This window comes from Melanotaenia boesemani, chromosome 7 (genome assembly GCF_017639745.1).
Source record: "Melanotaenia boesemani isolate fMelBoe1 chromosome 7, fMelBoe1.pri, whole genome shotgun sequence".
In the NCBI taxonomy this organism is placed as follows: Eukaryota; Metazoa; Chordata; class Actinopteri; order Atheriniformes; family Melanotaeniidae; genus Melanotaenia; species Melanotaenia boesemani.
The window spans coordinates 8,363,476-8,386,530 of NC_055688.1; the positions used below are offsets into that span (position 1 = coordinate 8,363,476).

General features: G+C 40.1%; 1 long non-coding RNA gene across 1 annotated transcript in view; it reads left to right on the plus strand.

Moving 5' to 3' along the window:
• The window catches only part of LOC121642872, a 296,332-nt gene extending 273,627 nt beyond the window's left edge, over positions 1–22,705 (plus strand). The window contains exon 3 of the long non-coding RNA XR_006011001.1: positions 22,537–22,705. This is a non-coding gene — a long non-coding RNA (uncharacterized LOC121642872). The remainder of the gene's footprint in view (positions 1–22,536) is intronic.
• The last annotated feature ends 350 nt before the right edge of the window (positions 22,706–23,055 follow it).

Consider the following 23,055-nt stretch of genomic DNA (forward strand, 5'->3'; position numbering starts at 1 on the left):
TACTCCCTCTCAACTAGACTCTTTTTTCCTCTGATTTTCCTCTAAAGATGATATTGTGTGATAACATTGTGATCTCATAATTAATTAAACAAAGGAATATTGTAGGGCGGGAAGGAGAAAAAGAAAAAAAATGCACTGCCCCTAGCACTACATGACAGTACCTGTGTCCAACTGGACTCACAGCAGCCTGACTACCACTGAATTATGATGTCCCCTCCAGGTAGATTTCTTGCTTGTGTTGTTCTTACTCTCAAATGTAAGTTGCTTTGGAGAAAAGCATCTGCTAAATAACTGTACAATAGAATAGAATAGAATAGAATGCAAGGTGGATGCACAATTAACCATCGATAGGGGGCGTGTCACTGAGAAAATGACAAAAGTTAAGTAGTGCATCTTTAAGGGAACATGCCTGCACTGTGTTACTCGGAAGGCATGCAGTCATACTGGAGAGGGCATGTTTCAAAGCCAGGGTCTTCTGTATCAGACCTTCATGTGTGGATAGTACAGTCTCATCAGGATAGTAACCTTGTAAAATGTCCAGTGCTGCAGAGGCTTGATGGGTGCAGTACTCATGCAGGAAATGGTACTCTTTGTCTTTGAAGAACTAACACCCAGCTTGGTGCACAGAGTGTTCAGCTCACTCATGGGGATTTCAGCAATTCTCTTTACAGCATCAAAAAAAGGAATTCCATCTTGTGAATACTGATATTAGGAGCTTTCTTTTGCTGACTTCCTCTTTCTGATGCAAGAGTAGATCTCCTTGATTTGGTCCAAAGAGTTTTGCTGTGCTGCTCTTATACACAGTCTTGCGCTCTGTATTGGTAGTTAAACGTTTCTCCACTTGTGGAAATTATACAGATGATGTGTGAAGCACACCTGCGGTGCGGGGGAGGAGACAGCTGGCCATCACTTTCATTCTCAGCTGAAAGGATTTCTGACAGACCTAAAAAATTGACACCATCATCATCTGTGGGGGTGGACATCTCCGTCTTATCACCAGACTCTGATAAACTTGAAACACCTTGACAAAGTTGGATCCATTATCAGTTACTGTTGCCACTACTTTGTTGAGTAGCCCATATGAAGAGTGAATGTTTTCAATTTCTGCACCAATGACATCATACATGTGTCTACCACAAAACCTTGATGCACCCTAATGTGCACCCTAAGTGAAGTGTAACGCTTTATTAGGGCTAAAGATCTAACTACTGCTGTTGTTAAGAGATGTTAGGTATAGGGCAACCAGAAGTAAGTCCAACTACGAAGCCAAGGTATGTGAATAAAGACAGAACACAAAGTAGATCTAAAAATGCAGTATGAAATCTAGAATAGTTCAGTATCAAAACATAGACACAATAACTGTTATATATATATATATATATATATATATATATATATATATATATATATATATATATATATATATATATATATAATCATTGTTCATGTTAATATTTGCTATAAATAATCAGGTAACGTTAGTAAAGACAAACACAACAAACAAAACACAAAAAAAAATGGTTTAGAGAGTCCTGTTTCCTCAAGATATTTCTAGGTTGAGGATTTTTTTTTTCACATTCCACGTGAGGGAAAAAAAAATAAAACCACAAACCAAAATGGGTTCTGTGAGTCCAACCACAATGAAGTGTGGGCTGTTGGGTAGCTCACCATTTAAGTTCCTGAGGTATTTGAAATCCACAAAATAATAATAATAATCATAATAATAATAAAATAACCTAAACAAGGCCAAACAGAGAAATTAGTTATAAGGTAACGAAATTAAATTAATTTGGCTTTTATAGAAAAAGGCAATAAATAAAGCAATGTTACAATGACAATGGTGGTCACCTTCAAAAAACCAAAAGAAAAACACTTTCAACATGAATATCAATACAAGTAACAATGCATTGTCAATATATGAATCATTCAATTAATTTGAATATCATTCAATAAAAATTAGAATCAATGTGAAGCTTCTCAGGAATATTCAGAAAAAGTAAAGTATTCTTTAAACCAAATATCATCACCAAAAGTTTGGTGTTGGTCTAACGTAAGTAAAGTCAATATTAAATAAATAAAACACAAAATTGTGATTCTGATTGTTGTATGTTAGCGTTAGCAACAAGTTAGCAATGGCTTCCAATGAGGTTCTCCACATCCTGCAAGATGCATGGAATCTAATGTCTTATCTGACTCACAGGAGAGTTGCAAGTTGTGACAGACCACAGTACGAGTCACCACAGCGCTGTCATCAATGGGTTTCCAATTTAAATCCAAAATGTCCAGCCACAGAAGGAGCAGCAACTAGGAAGCAGTTAGCTGGGGAGAAGGAGAAAGTGATGCAGAGCGTCCTCTCCTGAAAGGAACTCAGCCCGCGAAAGTAAAAGCACAGCTGAGCACTACATTACGTGGGTTACAGAAGCGTTACTCCAATATAGCTTTTGCTGTTAGCAGTAGTTGACACAAAGTAAACCTCATTCAGTGTGGCCTTCAGATTTCTCTCCATCTCTGCATACTCCTTCTCCAGCTAAGAAGATGTTATGTGAAGCAGCTCGGTATTGATAGTAGTAAAGATCTTGTTTATTCCATTCACCCATCCATGTTTTGTCCAATGAAGGCTGGAGCCTATCCCAGCATTTTAGTAGGTGAGAGGCAGGGTACACCCTGGTCAGGTCACCAATCCATTGCAGGGCCAACGCAGAGAGAGACAAACAACTATTCATGCTCACACCCACTCCTAGGGAGAATTTTAATTAATCTTTTACCTAACATGCATGTCTTTGGACGGTGGGAGGAGTACCCATAGAAAACCTACGCTACAACAGGGAGAAAATGCAAACTCTACACAGAAAGGCCACTGTTCAAACCTCCCCAGCTCACACCAGCAACCTTCTTGCTGTAAGGACGTGGTGCTAACCACCACACCACCGTGCAAATCTTCTTGTTTATTATGGCATAAAACCAAATCGAGTCAACTGGATTTTGCAACTTTAAATGGCTTTATTTTGGTTTTGGCGATGGTTCAGTCTGATCTTTTGATCTGTTACCTAGCAGTCTTTCTCTTAATGGGCTAAACCTCTTTCTCTATTACACTGTAATGATGTTTAGTATTTTTCCTGACACTTATTTTGGCCTGAAAAACAAATGTGTCACAGAGAACAAACTTCACATGAAAAGGATGCAACAGACACATGTCAGAAAAATGGTGTGTGTTTGTGTGCAAAGCTTTTGGTGGAGGGGAGAGTCAATATTCTCACACACATACAAACACACACACACACACACACACACACACACACACACACACACACACACACACACACACACACACACACACTCTCTCTCTCTTTCTCTTAAAGCTTTAAAAGCCTGTCTCATTTATCTTTATCTTTAATGGTTTGGGGTTTGTCTTTTATTGGGCTACAAAGCACTTTGGGACACACCTGTTCAATCAGAAGTGTTAAAATCTAAATCAATTAGGATGTTTGATTGATATGTCATATTAAAAGCAGAGATGGCATCAAGCAACGGTCCAAAAATTAAGGAAGACCAACAGACTTATAAAATAACATCACATTGCTTCAAACCAGCTCATGGTAATAAATCAGGCACAGCTCACAGGTGAGCCTGAAATCCAATAAAAACTCAAAAACAAGTATGAACTGATTACTCATGCCACTTACAAGTCAGAATTTATTAAGCCATTTTGGCGTATTGTTTAGAGTGGACCAATGTCAGTGCATCAGTGACTGGTGAAGCTTGGAAAACAATTTTCCTTTAAAGACTTTATTTCAGCCACTATATCACCAAGAATCAATAATAATATCTCACTGGACATGAAAAGTTCTTATTTATTTACATTTATTTATCTTAGCAGAGATTAGAAGGGGAGTAACATCTTCCTCAAGTTCATCTTCCTTTAGATGCCCCCTCCCAACTTTTTTTGACACATGTTGCTGCCATCAAATAAGCTGGTAATGTTTATTAAATATTACATTGTGAATAGTAAAAATAGTAAAATAATCTTCTCACATCAATGCATACAAAAAATTATTTTATCATACTGTATATACTATGTGGTTTTCATCCTGGTTGTGGAACACTGGACCAGAACTATACTCTCAGAAGGGTCCTGGAGGATGCACAAGAGTTTGCCCAACCGGTCTGCACTTGCTTTGTGGACTTTCAAACCTGTTCTTCAGGGTCTTAATGAGCCATTCATCTCATCCAGGTGTGTTAAAGTAGGGTTATTTCTAAAACATGGAGAGCAGTGGGTCCTGAGGACCTGGATTTAGAAACACTGCTTTACCAAGTAACAGATCTTTTCGTGGAGCGGGATGTGTGCATAGTCTTCTTCTATAAGAATGGTCAATATGCTGCCATTTGAATTGATATTGAGTTCTTAACAATTGTAAATCTTACTCCAAAGGAGTCAGTGCCCCATAAGTCATGAACCTCACCACATGTTAGGGTACCAGTTCCCATTGTAAAGGTTTGTAGTGTCAGAGCTTGGTACACCTTGCCAGCAGTCAGTTGGATCTGTTTCAGTTTATGTTGGACTCATCCCACTGGGGGTGGGGGGTGGGCTTGCTGCTCTTGGGTTGGGGTTCTGGGGGATTTTACTCTCTGTAAAGCACCCTGAGTTGCTATTTTTATGTATGAAAGGTGCTATATAAATAAAGTTTGATTTGATTTGATTTTGATCTCTCTCACCAGACCAGTTTGCAACTGGGGGGAAGACCAGCACTTTCATTTGTTTGCAGCACAACAGCTAAATGCTGTTTTTCCATGTTCAGTCTGGACTCTGGCCTGGAGCACTTGACATGGGCATTGTTAGGATCATTTTAAAGGGGTCTTGAGCCACTCTAAAAAGTTCCTATGCCCTCTAAAAAATCATAAATGCATTTTTTTATTTATGATTAAATTATTGAGGTATTAGTGATTGCTTGAGCTGTGTTCAGTGATGTCTGGAACACAGCGCAATGAAGTTTCCCATTTAAATTCCCAGGAGCCAAATCCAGTTTATTTATTACAGCTCCACATTTTCATTCCCACCTTTCACTTTACTGCAGTTGCACCTGTAGGTAACTCCATGAGTCCATGATCGACACTGACATACAGGGGGTCTTTTTAAGGGATGAAAGGAAGTAGTAGTGACTAACTCCAGCTGGTTAACAGCAAAAACTAGGCGCTCTGTTATACAAATGAGACATGCTAGTCTGTTCAGTTAAAATCTTAGGATGATGTTGACTTCTGTTATCTGATTACCTCTTAGACCAGTTTGTTCTCTAGTTGTTATCATGAAAGAGAGAGAGAGGCAAGGCAAATCTATTTGTATACATTTCACGTACAAGACAATTCAAAGTGCTTTACATAAAACATTACAGTGAGGTGCAAGAAGCAATAATAAGTGCATTTGAAATAAACTTTGAAAGAAATAAAAGAAATTAAATAAAAACAGAAAGAAAAAGCTTAAAAAAATAGATCAAATACAATGAATAAAATTCTAGTATGGGGAGCACTTTTATAACATGATCAAGTTTAAAAATTCAAGCTTAAAAGAAACAGATGCAGGACTTCTAAATTAAAACTGCAATGGAAATGCAGCAGAGAAAAGGTGGGTCTTTAATTTGGATTTAAAGAAACTGGGTGTTTCAGCTGATCTGAGGCTTTCCGGGAGTTTGTTCCAGACATGTGGAGCATAGACTCAGAATGCAGCTTCTCCTTGTCTGTTTCTGACTCTGGGAACTGATAAGAAACTGGAACCAGATGACCTGAGGGTTCTGGCAGGTTCATACTGGGTCAAGAGGTCACTGATGTACTTTGGCCCTAAACCATTCAGAGCTTTATAGACCAGCAGCAGAACTTTAAAGTCTATTCTCTGATGAACAGGCAGCCAGTGTAAAGACCTCAGAGCTGGACTGATGTGATCTACTTTCTTGGCCTTAGTGAGGACTTGATCAGCAGAGTTCTGAATAAGCTGCAGGTGTCTAACTGACTTTTTAGGTAGAACCTGTAAAAACACTGTTTTTTATAATCAATACAATCATTTCACAATAATCAAGCTGACAAAAGATGAAAGCATGGTTCTAGTTTTTCCAGGTCTTGCGGAGACATCAGATCTTTTACCCTTGATATATTCTTAAGGTGATAGGAGGCTGACTTTGTGTTTCTCAAGTTATGGTCTGAGTCCATCAATACACCCAGATTTTTGGCCTGGTTGGTGGTTTTTAGGTGTATAGAATGAAGCTCTGTGGTGACCTTTAATCGTTTCTCTTTGGCTCCAAAGACAAATAACCTCAGTTTTGTTTTGGTTTAGCTGAAGAAAACTCATGCACATCCAGTCATTAATCTCCTCAGTGCATTTGCCAAGAGCCTGTATGGGGCCTCGGTCTCCTGGTAACATTGTAATATATATCTGTGTGTCATCTGCGTAGCTATGGTAACTAACTTTGTTTTTCTTCATGACGTGTGCCAGTGGGAGCATGTAGATAATAAACAGAAGAGGCCGCAGGATGGAACCTTGGGGAACTCCACATATAATTCTTGTCTGCTTAGATGTAAAATTATCTATCAGGGCTCCACACTAACATTTTTTACAAGGAGAACAGTGGCCCCTAACTTAAATTTTTAGGAGCGCAAGCAGAAAATTTAGGGGTGCACACTGAAATTGCCTCTAAATTTCACTGTATTAGTGATAAGTACTTGAAAATAAATTCAGAAATTACAATGTTTACAATTCACTTTTTTTTTGTGCAGCAGTTGACATAACATAAAAAAAAAAATCTTACTGGTCACACCACTACACAACAAGTAGACATAGAACTTGTCAGTTCAAATCAGTTCAAATCAGATTTGATGATTTGATTTGATATTCACTTTTTAGTCCAAGCAGAAAGGCAACTTTGTCACCATCATCCCCCATAGGACATGGTATGACTTGTCCATGTAGTTCCTGGCAATAAACAGCTTCAGGGACTGATACTCCTCTCCAGCCACTGTTCCCAACTCCTCAGTAACAAAAGTAGCTATTGGCTGTCCTCAAAGTCGCTAGAAGTTGCTAATTAGCATAATCAACCTAGTACATATAGTTGTAATGGATGCTGCCATAAAGAGGGATGTAGTGGGAAAGGCAAAAATTGATAAAAAGACATCCAAAAAATGTTTGGAACAGCAAAAATAAATTGATAAATAAAATAATAATTCTGTCAATATTTTCTTTATTTTTAGTTCAGTTTTTTAAGTGTCTTTTGTTTTTTAATTAGGAGTCTGCAACATGCCTCAACACTTAACTTCTTAAATAATTTTTTCCACACTGTTTATTAATAGACATTACTATCTAATAAGCCAGCACAGGATCATACAACAGCAGCTTTGTATGTTTCATTTTCAGCCTGGTCATGAAACAGAGGTGAACATCGTCTGCTCTGAATACAGCTGAGAGCTCCACTGTGTACGGGGAAGGGTCTGCACAGCACCTGCTCCTCAATGGGAAGAGTAAATGACATTCATTCACCTCAGTCTCCAAAAATCTCCAATAATACCAGAAAAAGTCACTAGATTTTTCGCTAGTCACTTTTCTTTATTTTTTTTTTTAAAAAAACGTCACTAGAAAGGGTCTGAAAACTTGCTAAATATAGCAACAAAGTCGCTAAGTTGGCAACACTGAGAAATAATAAATTCTCCCAAGACCCGCCTCTTTCCACTCATAAGCCAATCACAGTGGTCGTTGGTCCCCCGCTCACATGCACATTGGCTGTCATCTTCTTTGTTGGTGTTTGTCTCCTATTCTCGTATTGAAGTTAGCTTGAGTCGGCAAACCAGCAGCTAATTTGTGCATTATTATGAATTACTGGGCTGAAGAGTGTAGCAGAAGTTTGTTAGCGACAAAATAAATTCAGTTATAACTACTACAAGAAAAAGACCGGCAAATATATTGGTCGCCATTGTGCGAGTAGATGAAAAATTCACTTGCACTGTCTCACATTTTAGTCGCAAAATGCAACCATTTGGTCGCAGTCTGTAGCCCTGCCTATTGATACAAAGCACGTTCTGTTCTTGAAATATGTTTTAACCCAGTGTAGTGCAGTGCCAGAGAGGCCCACCCAGTTCTCCAGTTGTTTAAGTAATATATTGTGGTCAACTGTATCAAATGCAGCACTCAAGTACAGTAAGACTAAGACTGACACTTTTCCACCTTCTGTATTCAAACACATTATTAATGCCTTTGGTCAGAGCAGTCTTAGTGCTTTGGTGCTGTCTAAAACCTGACTGGAAGACATCATAGCAGTTGTTTTGTGGTAAAAAGTCCTTTAGCTGATGAAGAATGGCTTTTTTGATGATCTTACTTTGAAACAGAATATTTGAAATTGGCCTGTAGTTGCTCATTTGTGTCTAGTCTTGTCCTTTTTAGCAGAGGCTTGATTACAGCAGGAGGTGAGTCTCAAGACAGAAGTCTGAACTTCAAAAATATGGAGTTTTATTATTCAAGAAATATAAAGCTAAAATTATGTTCACCCTCCTGTTATGTTACGAGTCAAATTGACAACGTTCTTCTGCTTGCCCTATTTAGTGTGATCAACATATAAAATGAAAGTGGTTCATCCCACATATTGGCACCCATCCCCTGCATGTTTATATCACATAGATACTGTTCAGGTCAGTTTGACCCAGCAGTTAAACTGGAGGTAAAAGGGTGTCGGAAATGTCAGACTATTTCTTTCTTTGCAACTGTGAGACATATTTCACCCCAATCATACACACACAGAGACACACAGGTGACTTTTGATGGGAACCATTTATGTTCTCACAGGAAAACTCCATCCATATCCAGTGGACACTCAACACGGCAGGGGTACAACATATAAAGGATTATCTGCATATGAGTCCTACCAACATTACTCCTCCTTTACACTGGATGCGTGTGCCCACGTTAAAGCTGCACCACAGTTCTGTTCCGACCTCTGTGGTGCGGCAATTTTCACCGGCAGCATGTCAGGTGTGGAGCGCCCACGAGTGCGGTCCACCTAGAAGGATCCACGAGATCACGAAATCACAGGAGGAGTGGAGAATCTTGTGCTTCTCCACTTCCATGATAAACGTCTCGTCATCTATGATGACTGCTCCCGTGTCTGATTTCCTGTCTGCCCCTATCTGAACTGCGGAATTGACGTATTCTGGGTGTGTGAAGCATCAAAAATAGACTCGGCGCATAAATTTAGCCGGGCACTGCGACAACTTCTGGGACTCTTCTCATATGTGCTGCGACGCACCCAGTGGAAACCAAACCATTGACTAAAATGGCTGCACAAAGCAAGGGAGGCCACGACAGGTGTGTTTGCAGCTAGAATGTGCCACGCACACACCTGGTGTAATACAGGGCTTACACACTGTCAGACAAACCTTTACAAAATGAGCAGCAGAAGCAAAAAGATGACAGTCCAGGAGGCCCTGGAAGTCACCTTTGATCATGACAGTGAAATAGAGAAGGATGTGTCTAATGAGTCTGATTCTTATTTTGAACCAGGTGAGGGAATTGACATTTCTATTCCTCCAAGCAAGACATTCATGTCAAAAAATGGTGAAATACATTGGTCTTCATCCTCAAATATGCATCAGGCAAAACTGTCTGCAGAAAACACAATAAAGACAGTGCCAGGGCCCACTAGGATGAGACGTGCCTTGGTTGACCTGAATCCTAGGATCTAAGAGCTCAGCTAGGTTTACATTCTCCAAACATATCACAAACGTAATCTGAGCCTTAACTGTTCTGGCATTCTGTGTGTATCCATTCTGTAATAAGACTGTATTTTTCTCCCTTTACCAAAGAATGGGTGACTGTGCACAGATGTATATTTTTTATGTTCAGTTTAGTGTCATTTTGAAAATAAGGTGTTATTTTCCTGATTTAATGCTTGGCTGGAGTGTTTCTTTGCAAGCAATTTTTGGAAATTGTGGATTTTATTCCCGAGAGTGTGAAAATTTTAAAAAATATTTATTGAAGCAATAGGATGTATATATAAAAGCCTTCATGTTCTATGGCACTTTAACCATTTTGTTAGACAAGTGATAAACAACCATTATTTTCACTATTTACCACTTTATTACTACATTTCCACTCTTCCAAAGGGATATTTTCCTCATATTTTAGTGGAAAACATTCGTTTCTTCTGATTTTTCTCTGCCTCAAACTCATCCACCTACTTCATGGTTAGCAATAATTAGCACATCCTAACACTTCTTTTTAAAGTGGTGACTTCTGTCAAACATTAACAGAGGTGTAACTGGATGTGACAAAGTAAAATGTTACTTCAAACTAGTTTTCAGCATGCAGTCAGTAACATAATGTGTTGCAGCTTGTTATGTTGCTGTAACCAGCCTGCAATAACAATACCAACTGAATGTACACGTAGAGTGGATGTTGTTTAACAGGACAGAAGCTGATACATATTCTGCTGGAAGCAATGGCAATGGAAGAGTTAGGGCTGCCCCTCTTATTTCTCCTCTCCTTCTCCTCTCCATGTCTTCCTCTTCCTATCTATAGCACAAGTACTGATTAACTCCCCATGAGGCTGAAGGCTTGAACACCACTGAGGCCTTCAAATTAAAGACCCAGTTCCTCTGCAATCAGCAGCCCCTTCCTCCTCCTCACAAGTGGTGATGTCGAGCTTCCTCTCAACACAGCAAGTAAATATCCCGTGTCTGCTTCACCACTGCAAGGTGAAGTGAAGGGAGCTAAGCCTGAAGCTAGCTACAACTTCACTGAGGAGTAATCGCCTCATCCCCGCCTCCCGAGCTCAGTTTGGAGGTGGAAGCAGGAAAGTTTAGCAGCTGTTTCTGTTTTACCCGATTCTGGAGGCAATAAACCAGAGCAGCACAGAACCGTGAAAGAAATGTTGCACTTCAGGAGCAAAAAGACCACACAGAAAGACCAGGAAAATAACTGTTGTTGCTGTGGGCTTGGTATTTAGTTCATTTAGCAAAGAAGACGCGTCATAACCGCAAACAGGCTGGATTACATCTCACCGTCTCCCTGACCCACTTTTGTCATTTATTTATTAGTCATTTATTTATTGCTGAACTTATGTTAAATATATAAGTTAAAAAGACTACTTGTGTATGGAACACACACGTTACACAAACAGCATCTCACACGTATATATATATATATATATATATATATACACCTCTGCCGCAGGGCCAGACATGGAGGAAGAGACATTGGACTACAAGCCTCTGCATGTGGCCAGTGAGCAAGAAGTTTGAAAAAAAGAAAAAAAAAAAAACTGTGTTAACGCGGCACTAAAAAAATTAACAGCGTAAGTCTTCCCTCACCCAACCTCCCATCTCCCCTGGGCGAGCTAAATGGCTGTTTAAAGTCGGGTCCTCTATCAGAGCCCTGAAAGCTTGAAGGTCCTACCCAATATTAAAATCAAACTTTTTTGTAAAGCGCTTTTCATGCTGGGGCAACACATGCTTTACATGAAAAAATCAATTCATGCATATTAAAAACAAAATGAGCAGTTACATGCATCAAAAGAGACTACTCAACAAAAAAACACTGAGTCTTTCACACCGTTGCACACACACACATGCATACATATACACACAAAGCATTCATAATTTAAAAGCAAGTCAGATAAACAAGAAAGCCCAATACCATTAAGACATTTGTAAACTACTAAAAGAACCTTAAAATCAATCCTGAAATGCACGGAGAACCAATGCAGCAATTTTAAAGCTGGTGTGATGTTCCCGCCCTCTGGTCCACGTCAGAACTCGTGCCGCCAAGTTCTGAAGTAGCTGTAGGTTCGAAATGGACTTTTTGAGAGGACCAGAGAGCAGGGCCTTACAATAATCTATTCTCCTAGAAATCAAAGCCAAGTATCTTAACTGTTCCTAGGACTGCACTCTTCTGGATGGAGATGTCTGATGTTTCTCCAGGTATCTGTCGGAGCCACTTCTCCAGCGTAGAGGGACATGACCCCCAGTGCTCCAATGACCACTGGTACTACTGTTGTCATCACCTTCCAGACTTTCTCCAGTTCTTCCTTGAGTCCTTGGTCTTATCTGAATGTGGAGCTGAAATGGACACTCATCAAAGCAGGCATGGTTTCTCCATCTTCTGTTGTCTAGTTTTGTTGAGTCTGTGCAAATTGGATCCTGTTCTTAGTGACAGGAGTGGTACTAGGCGTAGTCTTCTGCTATTGTTGTCTATCTGCCTCAAGGTTGAATGTGTAGTGTGTTCAGAGATGGCATCTGCATACCTTGGTTGAAATCAGTCTATAGCTGCCTATTCCCCATTGACATCAACAAAGCATTTTAATCCAGGCAACTGCTGCTCACTGGATATTTTGTTTTTTAGACCATTCTCTGTAAACAATAGGGATGGTTGTGTGTTAAAATCTCAGTAGATCAGCACTTCTATTTCTTCTTTAATTTGATTTTCAGTTTGAATCTCAAGTTATCTTCACAATGCCTACATTACTAAACATGTGGAGTTGTTGCCATGTGAATGGATGATTACATGTCTGTGTTAAAAATTAATTGAATATGTGAACATCATAAAGTGGTCGATGTGTGTAAAGCAGGTCTCAGCCACATTTGGGTAACCCAGTCCCATCTTTCTGTAAATTATGCTTTACAACATCCTTTCTACAACAAATTTTCACTGCATTACCCAGAAGAAACTTCTCTATCGTCTTCCCAAAAGTGTCCAATGATGGACCATATGCAGGCCATATCATGCAACCACAATAAAAAATGTTCCTTTTAAATGTCAAGCCTAGAAATCATATTTCAGATGGAAAAGCTTGCCTGCTGAGCCCTAGATTCATCATGCCAGAATCTCTCTTGCCTGATCCATCACTGGTGTGAGTGTGAATAGCAATGCCCACCAGGCTCCAGCTACAAATGCTTTCTCTCTCTTCCTGGAGCTTTTTTATGAGTTTCTACTATAATGAGGCTAAATGTGGGTCCCCATCCCTTGAGTCTCGAACTAAACCCTTTCTAAATCATCTTTACTACAGCGTGGGACCTTTGGTGCTGATAATCAGACTAATTAGGCAGACAACATAATTTATAGGTTGTGGAAAAATAATGTAATAAAAATAATAGGAAAGATTATGTTCTGAAGCATTTGTATTTCACATAGAAAGTTCCTCTGAGAGCTATTTTGTAAACTACATGTATCCCTGAGGGTCCCTGGAGGTCAGATTTGGAAATAAAAGGCAAATCTTGAAACGTTCCACCCTGCTTTGACTGACGCTTCTGTCAGCCAGTAAAATTTAGCTACGAGAGCTAGTGCGCTCTCTGACCTCGACAGATTGCCTGGCTCAGTCTGAGATTTCATCCTCGACCTGCGGTCACAGAAATGTTTGTTTCATGTCTTGTCAGCTGGGGCCTCTGAACTCTGACCTCATTACTGCTGCTGTTGGTGAGGTTCACCTCAGAGGATCAGTGGTACTAGTACTGGAGGAGGAACAAGGCCACAAAAATATAATTTTCCTTTTTTACTAAATGTTTTCACCTGCATTCAGTACACACACAGAGAAGCTTCCACAGGGCCTGTGGTTTTTAATTATCCCCTCTGTCTGTGCTGTTTGTTCCATTAAATTACACATTAGCATTAATTAACATTAAATATGATTGTAATTTGAATATAATCTGAACTGTACACACAGAGGTCGCATTTAATTTACTGTATTGTTTTGCTGCAACATTTACTCAGACTAATAGAATTTTATCATTTGACTCGTTTGTTTTTCAGACTAAAGTGGACTACAAATGATCACAAATTATGTCACGCAATGTCCCTTGGCACAGGTCCAAGTCAAGAAATCCTCAGATTGTGATTGGTAAGACAGTTTCAAACCCCACCTCAGTGTCTTTTCAGTGTGTTTTTGTGACATTATGCAGTAATTTTCCAGTTTTAAGCTTTCTGCATGCCCTTTTACCTTCATTCCCAGTACAAAGTTGAAACTCTATTTATTTTCTTTATTGTGAGCATCAGCATTCATAAGTTACATTTTTTTTGTGTCTGTACAACCCTCCACCATCAGACACACAAACCTTAGTTAAAAGTAGCCATTAAAAGCAGGGGTTGGGAACATTTGCCATTAAAAACGTTTTCTTTTTCTTGTAGAACGGGGGTGTTCATGAATAAAAAAGAATGCTGTGTTCACCCTTCCCATTCCGCATCTACGCGTTATTGCTTTGTCATGGGCAGCTGTGAGAGAATCAAGGGGGCTTCATAACAAGAGCAGGACAAGCCCAAATAAGCAACTACAGTGAAGAAATCAAGCCCAAAAAACCCACAACCCATGACTGACTGAAAAACAAGCCCAAAGTCTCTTATAACAGGTGGGTTTGGCAAGACTGTTGCCTTTCTCTGGGGCAGTCGTCTCTATCTCTCTCATTGCTTTTTCAAGCTACTTTCTTTCTCTTTCTACTATATTGTGACCTGTCTCTTAAAGGCTAAGTAATTAGGATTTTTTCTGTAAGATTTTTTTTTTTTGGGGGGGGGGGGGGGGTTAATTGCTTAAATTAACACAAAGATTTTAGTGTAATTTATTTCTCGCCACTCATTAAATTAATTTGTATGACTGTATGGATATGTTAGCTGAGTAAATTGGAGACCCAACAACAAAAGTAATGATGTTTTGGCCAAGTGAATAATGGGTTTGTCCTTATAAACTTATGAAATTACTGTCAAGCTCTCCATGTTTTTCTCTTTCAACTGCAGTTCTGATTTGAAACACTAGGGGTCAATGCTACTTATTTCGCCTTTAAACTCTTGTCTTGTTGCAAGTTTACCGCCGGCAGCTTTACAGACTTAACAGGCTAAGTGTATCATGTGAGATGGCTAAACTCAAACGCATTTGGTCTGCATGTGTCCTGACCACTTTTAGCCTACAAAAGCTGAGCCAGTTAAAATGAAAGCACCCTATCAGATTTTATTTTTTAGATCCGGGTTCATATGAGTTCGAATCCGGACCGCGGCCCACTTGTTAGTGACATCTGCTCTAGGAAGTAATTGTCCTGACTGGACAATTGTTTTGTTTCTGCTTACAACACTACACAGCCTATTTTATTTACACAGCATCCCATTTCTCTGGAAAGAAAAAGACGGGTTTAGGAAAACTTAATTTAGAGAAAAAGTTCATGCCGTGTTGAAGTGAGCAGTTGATGTTGTAGCTCAGCTTTTCTGAGCTTTCCTGATATAAGTTTTTCCACCATTTTGTAAATTATACTGTGTTTTTGTATAGTGCATTAACACATATTTGCTCTGTTTTACAAAATCACTTTCCTTATTAGCTTATTTATGTCTCTCAAGTGTATTTTTACCATTCTATTTCTTTATTACAATAGACTTTTTAAATCAACATTTGGAACTATTTTAACAAAATAGTTTCAAATGTTGATTTAAAAAGATAAAAATATGGTTTTACATCTAAAACTGTGACAATGATAAAAAATTGATTAAATTTAATAGGAACTTAAAAGGTTATTGAATGCTAAAGAGTGATAAAAAGTCTCTGATGCCTGTTCTTTATGTTTATTTTTTTTTAATTGAATCCAATTTGTTATGTTGTTCAGTGGTTTAATATAAGGGTTGGTCTTGTTTTTGGTCTTCTGGTTGCATGGACATACAATGTTCATTTGTTGTAAAATCTAAGCAGACCATAAATCAGATTTCCATACGGGAGGATGAAACTGATAATCAGTTGGGGGTAATTTCTGAACATCTGGAGGAGGAAGAATAAGTTTTACTTCTGACCCCTGAAGTGGTACCAGATGCAACACTGTGAGTGTTTTAGAACATACTTTACTCTTGTGTGATGTGGATGCTCTGGTTACTGACACCGGCCTGTTTCTCTTATTCTCAGCTTTTAACACTGTGGTAACATTTCAATGCCCATCATGATGGAGAAGCTGCAGATGGGCGGAAACACACTTTAACCTCACTGCCTGCATGTTAAGCCGCCCACTCCCCAAAACTCCTCGCCCTCAGTGGGATTAGTGGGCTACCAAGTAAGTGCCGTTGAGTTTGCCTGACCTCTGGCCTCTGCTGAGAGCTCCCTGAGCTGTGTGTGGGTTTAGCTCAGTAGCTGAAAACCAGCCCTTACCCTTATTTACCAGCGTCCTGCTTGACTCACGGTTTGGCTCCCTGCGAAGGTTTGTAGAGCATCAGCAAGCAGCGAGGAAGACAGGGACCCTGAGGTTGTGCCAGTCTGAAGGTGGAATGCCTTTGATTATCCGATCTAATCCTTGCTGTAACATGCCTGCCGGCCAAGCAGGCGTGGGCGGCAGGCGGCGGTGTTGGTGTTGGTGGAGGAGGGAGGGTGGGGGGCGGGGGGGTTGTTGTTGTTGTTGTTGTTGGATGTTGCTCTCACACATCCCTCTGACACAGGTAGGCGATTCACACCCGGCTGGAAGAGCTCCAGGCCAGAGTGGCGAGTGTGATTCACATCAATCCAAATTCACCTTTTTTTTCCCCCCACAAACCTTTTTCTTTTTAAGCACCACTTCTTCTTCTCTGGTACGCAGCTCGACTTGGCACCGAAAATGGCGGGTGTCCGTGTGAATGGGTGCATTTCTCTGTGCACGGTTTAATCCCCTGCTACCCAAAGACCCTTTTTTTCTATTTTCTCTTTCTTCTTTTTTTTTTAAGTGGATTTCAATGGAAATAAGAGACAAGCCTTTTGAGTGTTGTCTTTTCCGGCCGCCCACGGCTGCGGAGGATTCGGTCCAGTCTTTCTTTACAATGCAGACAATGCTGACTTTTTGCTCTCCTCCAATTTTTCAATTATGTTTCCTCTGGCGAATAGCAATTACAATTCACTTGACAGAATATGAGCGTCTTATTCCCCCCTGTGTGCTGTGCTATGGTGACGTGGAAAAAAACACTTGTTATCTTTAATATGACTACAATGTTCATTCCTCCCGATGGGGCTAACTAAACAGAAGCTTATCTATAACTCTGACACCATAATCCATCTCTGACATGGATGGACGCAGTGCATTAAGCTGATGCAGAATACGGTGCTCTATAAGGCCTCTGCCACACACTCAAATAAGCGTCTGTTTCAATTATTTTACATTTGAAGTGTGATTTGTCTTACTGTCACATTGGATTGCAGCAGGAGGTAATTTGATTGGAGAGTATTGGATGGTGGTGCAAGTGACAGGCTGGCCTCTGGTTAAGGATGGAGGTGCCCACTCTGTCTCACATCTGATACATTTTCCTTCTACACTGTTTCACAGAGAGATATGTTTTTTACAACCCTTACAGTGTTGAAGAAATTTATCAGTGCACCTTAAAATGGTGTTAATATCACTAAATTGCAGTGTTTCCTTACAAATAACCTTTATGTACCCTTGAAGCTGGAATCATAGATATTTCTTGGAATGGCACATGATAAATGTATCATCAGATGTAGTATTTCTGCTCCTTGTGCTGTGAAGTATCACCACAGGCAGCTTTATTCAGCTACAAGGGGGTTGGTGGAGAGAGAGAACAAAACAGATCAAAAAGAATAAATAAACAGTTTTATGAAATAGTTACCAACATGACTAGTAAATAAATAAATACATCAATAACTACAGCTTTTGAAGCTGACGCAGATTTTTTTTTAATTTTTTTTACTTTCCATGTGGAGTTGGAAACTGCTGACTGTTCAACCATTTCAGTTTGATTGTATTTATTTTCCTCATAAAACTAGATTACATAGAATAAACATTGGATTTAATTTTGGATTCAAAATGTAATTATGTTAAATATATATATATATATATGAAATATAAAGATTTTGCTCTCGAATTTATAATGTATTTTTAATTTTGTATCATTTAAATAACCCTTTATATTGGAAAGTAAAAAAAAAAAATGTATTTTCCGGTTTTTAAAATTTATCCATAGTTACTTAAATAAATATTTCCATTTATTTATTTCTATTTAAATGCAGCCATTTCACTTTGTTGTGTAATTGTATAAATCCATTTAGAGTCATGAAATCATAGCAGGAAATTTCAGTCTATTTACACTGAACTCTGGTGGTTACTGACATCCCTCCCTTTAAAATGAAGTACCAGGTCATTTTAACCCAAATTAATCAGAATGAAAGAATTAAGAGTAAAAGTACTTTGAGTCTGAAGTTTTTCCTATAAATTGTCATTTATATTACAAATAATACAAATGAGTTAATTAAAATAATACAAATTACCTCATTTCCCAATTGGGATTAATAAAAAAGATAAATTATTATTATTATTATTATTATTAGTATTATTATTATTATTATTATTATTATTATTATTATTATGTGCTTAATGTATTGCTAATACTGTGATCTATAATATTATTAAGTGTGCTGACTGTATGTACATGCATATAAATACAGGTGGTGCTACTGGTAACATTGGCAAAGTTAAATACTTGTGATTCTGTAAATCGTAATGATTTTATTTATTTAAAGGTGCAGAGTTAAATGCCATTAACAAAGTAACAAAGAAGACTAACTCCGGAATCCATTTTGGATGTTTTGCCACCGGTTAGTGTTGTTTCTGCTACTTTAATTGTCCTGCCATGGCTTCCGCTGAGAAACATAGTCCTTCTAGCAAAACAGAAGTAGCAGGTTTTGTGTAGTGCCATGTTGGAATTCTCTGCATCGTTCTGAGGAACCGTGATGATTTAAAACCTACTGGTGCCGTAACAAAGTTTTTGTATTTTGTTACATTCCACCAGTGCAGACAGCCATATTTTGCATTTGAAATAGTGAGGTGGACTGTAAGGCTACTTTAGATTAAATGTGTCCAAATTTTAGGACACACTGATTCTGTCCTTAAGTATGAACTATGATTCAGTGCTTCATCCTCTCTCATCCTCATCTACCTCATCTTCTAAAGCTGTACAGGTCAGAGAGAAGAAGAAAATCAAGTTGAACTGTAATGATTGCTTTCTCTGGAGCAAAGGCTTCTCAAAATCTTTGGTTCCCAACATATTTTCTTGAGGACCCCCAATATTTACCACCAAAAAGCTGTGGAGCTTTGGTGTGTGTGAAGTGCAGAAACAGCAGCATGCAGTCATGTTTGCAATAAATACTTTAAATTGGGAGCCAACAAACATGCTTCTCACCTGTCAATCAAAGTTTGCTGTGCAGCAGAACTTCTAAACATCTTAATTTCAGAACGTCATGCTAGTTTTCCTTTTTCCTTTCTTTTGTTAATGCTTTGGATGTGAAGATCAGTTCAGACCGTGTGACTCTAAGCACAGAAACGTGTTTGTCTTCAGGTCAAACTGCAGCAGGAAGATCCACATTCAGGTTTTTAAAGTGAGCACAGAGCTGAAAAACCTGAGTGCTGATTGTACTGGAGGAGGCGGCAGCAGTCAGCTGTTCGTGGGCCGACTGGAGACTTTCAGCGGCGACTGTCAGAAGCTGACAGAGAGCAGAAAGACACTTAAGATAATTGGCTCCCATCCCTCCCGCCGTCACCTGCGGTAAGGAATTAAAATAAGAAATGGAGGGAAATTATTCTAAGCTCTCACAGCTCAGCGCTGAATCATAAATCAGCCGTCAGTCATCACTAGCGAAGAGCAGCTCAGATGAATCATCCCTTGTCACCTTCCCTTTTCTCTTTTTAAAGCCCAGCCATCTTAGTCATTAGCTCTCCTGGCCTTATGAGAGGTGTGAAAGTGTGTGTGAGAGAGAGAGCGGCACAGAGCGAGAGACAGCAAGAACACACCAGGATGATCCTTAAATGTAATAGATGTCAGGTGACAACTCAGCGAGGTGGAGTGTGAGAGCGCCGCCAACCAGGGCAGAGCAGTGAGCAGCCGGGGGACAAACGACATCCACACTGATGGGAAGACTGGGGAGGGGGTCTCTGTTGATGGTTAATACGCTTCTGGTGTATCTGGGGAGGTGGTGGGAGGGCAGATCCTGCTGTGGTGCAGGAGACGGTGATGACATTCATTCCATATTTGGAGGCTCTTCTGAAGGAAAAAGCCTCCAGTTTGTGTCTTTAATATAAATCAAACACACACACTGGCCAGTTTATTAGGTGCACCTTGCTAGTACTGGGTTGGGCTCTCTTTTACTTTTGAATTTGCCTTTTGCTCCATGTTGACGCAACAGCATTATACAGCTGCTGCAGGTTTGTTGGCTGCATCCATGATTAGGATCTCCACCACATCCACACCACCTCCCAAAGTTGCTCTTTTGGACTGAGATCTGGTGACTGTGGAGTCTAGTGAACTCATTGCCATGTTCAAGAAAGCAGTCAGAGATGATCTGAGCTTTGTGACATGGTGCATTATCCTGCTGGAAGTAGCATCAGAAGATGCTACACTGTGGTCATAAAGGGATGGACATGGTCAGCAACAATACTCAAGTAGGCTGTGGTGGTTAAACCAGATCACGCTGGTACTGAGAGGCCCAAAGTAGGCCAAGAAAATATATTTTTCTTTTATATTTTTTTGTAATGTTTTCTCTTTTTCAGATCACTCTTTGTAAAGCCTGGAACACTGAAAATTCCAGTAAATCAGCAGTTCCTGAAATACTCAGACCAACAACAATGCTACATTCAGAGTCACCTAAATCTCCTTTATTCCTGATTCTGATTTTAAGTTTAAACGTCATGAAGCTTTCTTGAACATGTCCACACAATGAAATTCATTGAGCTGCTGACATCTGATTGGCTGATTAGATGTTCATGCTATCAAGTAAAAGTATAGATCAGTGTAAGGAAGCATGAGATACATAATCTCCCTGAGCACTACATGCACTCAAACTGTATTTGGTCTTAATTTGCCTTTGTGAAGTTTTCAGTCAAATTTTGTAAATTTTTTTTGTTTATTTATTTGAAAGGGACAATGCACATTCATGAACATATAAATGTAAATATGCCAGAATTAGCCCAAAGGCAACTTTATATCTGTAGTCCCTGGCAGGTCAGAGAGATAAAAACATCATATGACATTATAACTTAATATACACACTTTTTTAATTATTATTATTTTTTTTTTAACTTGTCCTGTCCAGCATTATAGCAAGCAAAATGATAATCTGGTTGCTGTATCGTGCTGAACAAATTTGCTCTGCCAAGGGGAGGCCTATGGGTAAGGCTCCTCTTGATAATTTGATTAATTTATTTATTTATTTACTTTGAATCATGGAATCTACGTAATCTTGCTGGACCTGACCGGAGGGGACAGAAAAAGATGGAAAATAGCAAAAAGAAGCAAAAGGGAAAGAAGAAATGAGACAAAAAGATCACAGACAGAAGGCAACGACCCTTCAATCCACACCATCACCAGACTACAAACTGTTACACCTGTACATGAACACACCAGAAAATTTCTAACAACATTTACAAGAGAACAGAGCTGCTAGTCATTACGAGTTTTTAAATAATAACCAAATCAAAAAGATATATCATGAATGTAGCATAACAGTGAGCAGATACTAACTCAAAGAAAAAAAAAACGGCAGCCGCCGGCCTCGCCAGGGACCGGCCACCCAGGGCAGCTTGAACGAAGGGCTCAGGGCCCCAGGAGCCCAGAGGCGGCCCCCCCACCCCCCAAAGGCAGAGGGCCTACACCATGCTTAGGAGAACCAGCCGCCCCCCCCAGACAACCACCCAGCATAGGCCAGCACACACCCCGATGTTCCAGCCACACACCCTGGGAACCAAGGTGCCATCGACCCCCTCCCCCCACCCTCCACCTACTCCAATCTCCACCCCATATAGCCCCACACTCACACCCTCCCCTGTGCCGTACCCACAAGCACTCACTATCACAGTCACAGTCAATGTGCCAGGAGCCAGGCCACCTAAGTGGTCCCGCCTGACATGCAGCGGATGACACGCCCCCTAGGTGTTGTTTGTGTGTTGTGTTTCTTGTGTTTTGGTGTCTAAGTGCAATTAAAATTGAGAGGTGAGTCACCACGAGGTGCATCTGAGGAGACCACTGAATGGCCGCCTACGCTCCACCCCGCATGGTGTGCACACCTCCCAAATTCCTATGTGTGTGTGTGTGTGTGTGTGTGTGTGTGTGTGTGAGACAGAGAGAGCGGGAAAGAAGAGGGGTCTGGGGATGTAAGTGCAGAGGGAAGCAAACTTCCCTCTGGATGTTGAGCCTCTAGTGGCATTAGGTACCCCTGCTCCCCAGGAGGTCCCCCAGGGCAAGACAGGCCAGGAGAGGCCGCCCCCCATGACCAGGCCATACAGGGACTGCAGCCAATGAGCCGCCACCGACCCCAAAAGGTACCCAACCCCCACATGTCTAATGGTGAATGAGAGGACAGGGAGGAGGACAGCGGCAGAGCCCAGACCAGGGTTGGTTTTTGCTATGGGCAAGGTGGGCGACCGCCCAGGGTGCAATCTATTTGGGGCCACATGAGCGCCCTCATTAAAAAAAAAAAAAAAAATTGCCAGTTTTCTAGACTAATCCCGCTTCTTTCCATGTCAAGTTACTTGCTGCTGAGAGTCATACATGTTGTGTGTGTGTTAGAAGAAAAGCCAGGGGGGAGACAGGCGGGGGATCAAATCGCAACTGCAGAGGTTGTGAGCAGGTTGAGTCTCACTCTCAGGGGAAAAGCAAGGAGGGGCCTGATCCTCTGGGTGTTTGACGGACGGAAAAGGTGATGATGTTACGTCGAGTCAAGGGTGTACCACGAACAAAAGACCAAAGAAACAATCAGGTGCCCAGAAAGAGAAGGAAAAGGAGAAGAGGAGAAAAGCTCAAAAGATAAAGGTATGCAGGTCTCTATGAGTGATATTAATTGTGCATGTAATACAACAGTAGCCTATACACTATTTATCCTCTTGCTAATATGTTGCTACTTAGCCACAGAAGATGACTGTATTTGGTTTTTAACTTTACTTAAGCAACTATAAAAATTTGCGGCATGAAGTCATGCAGTTAATTTCACCAATAGGCTAGTTTGTGTTTGCACAACAAGTGCAAGTTCACATGGGTCTATTAGTCTGGGGAGTTGGTAAACAACAGTACGTCCTGACTGAATTTTTAATGCTATACATTGGCCTATGCTA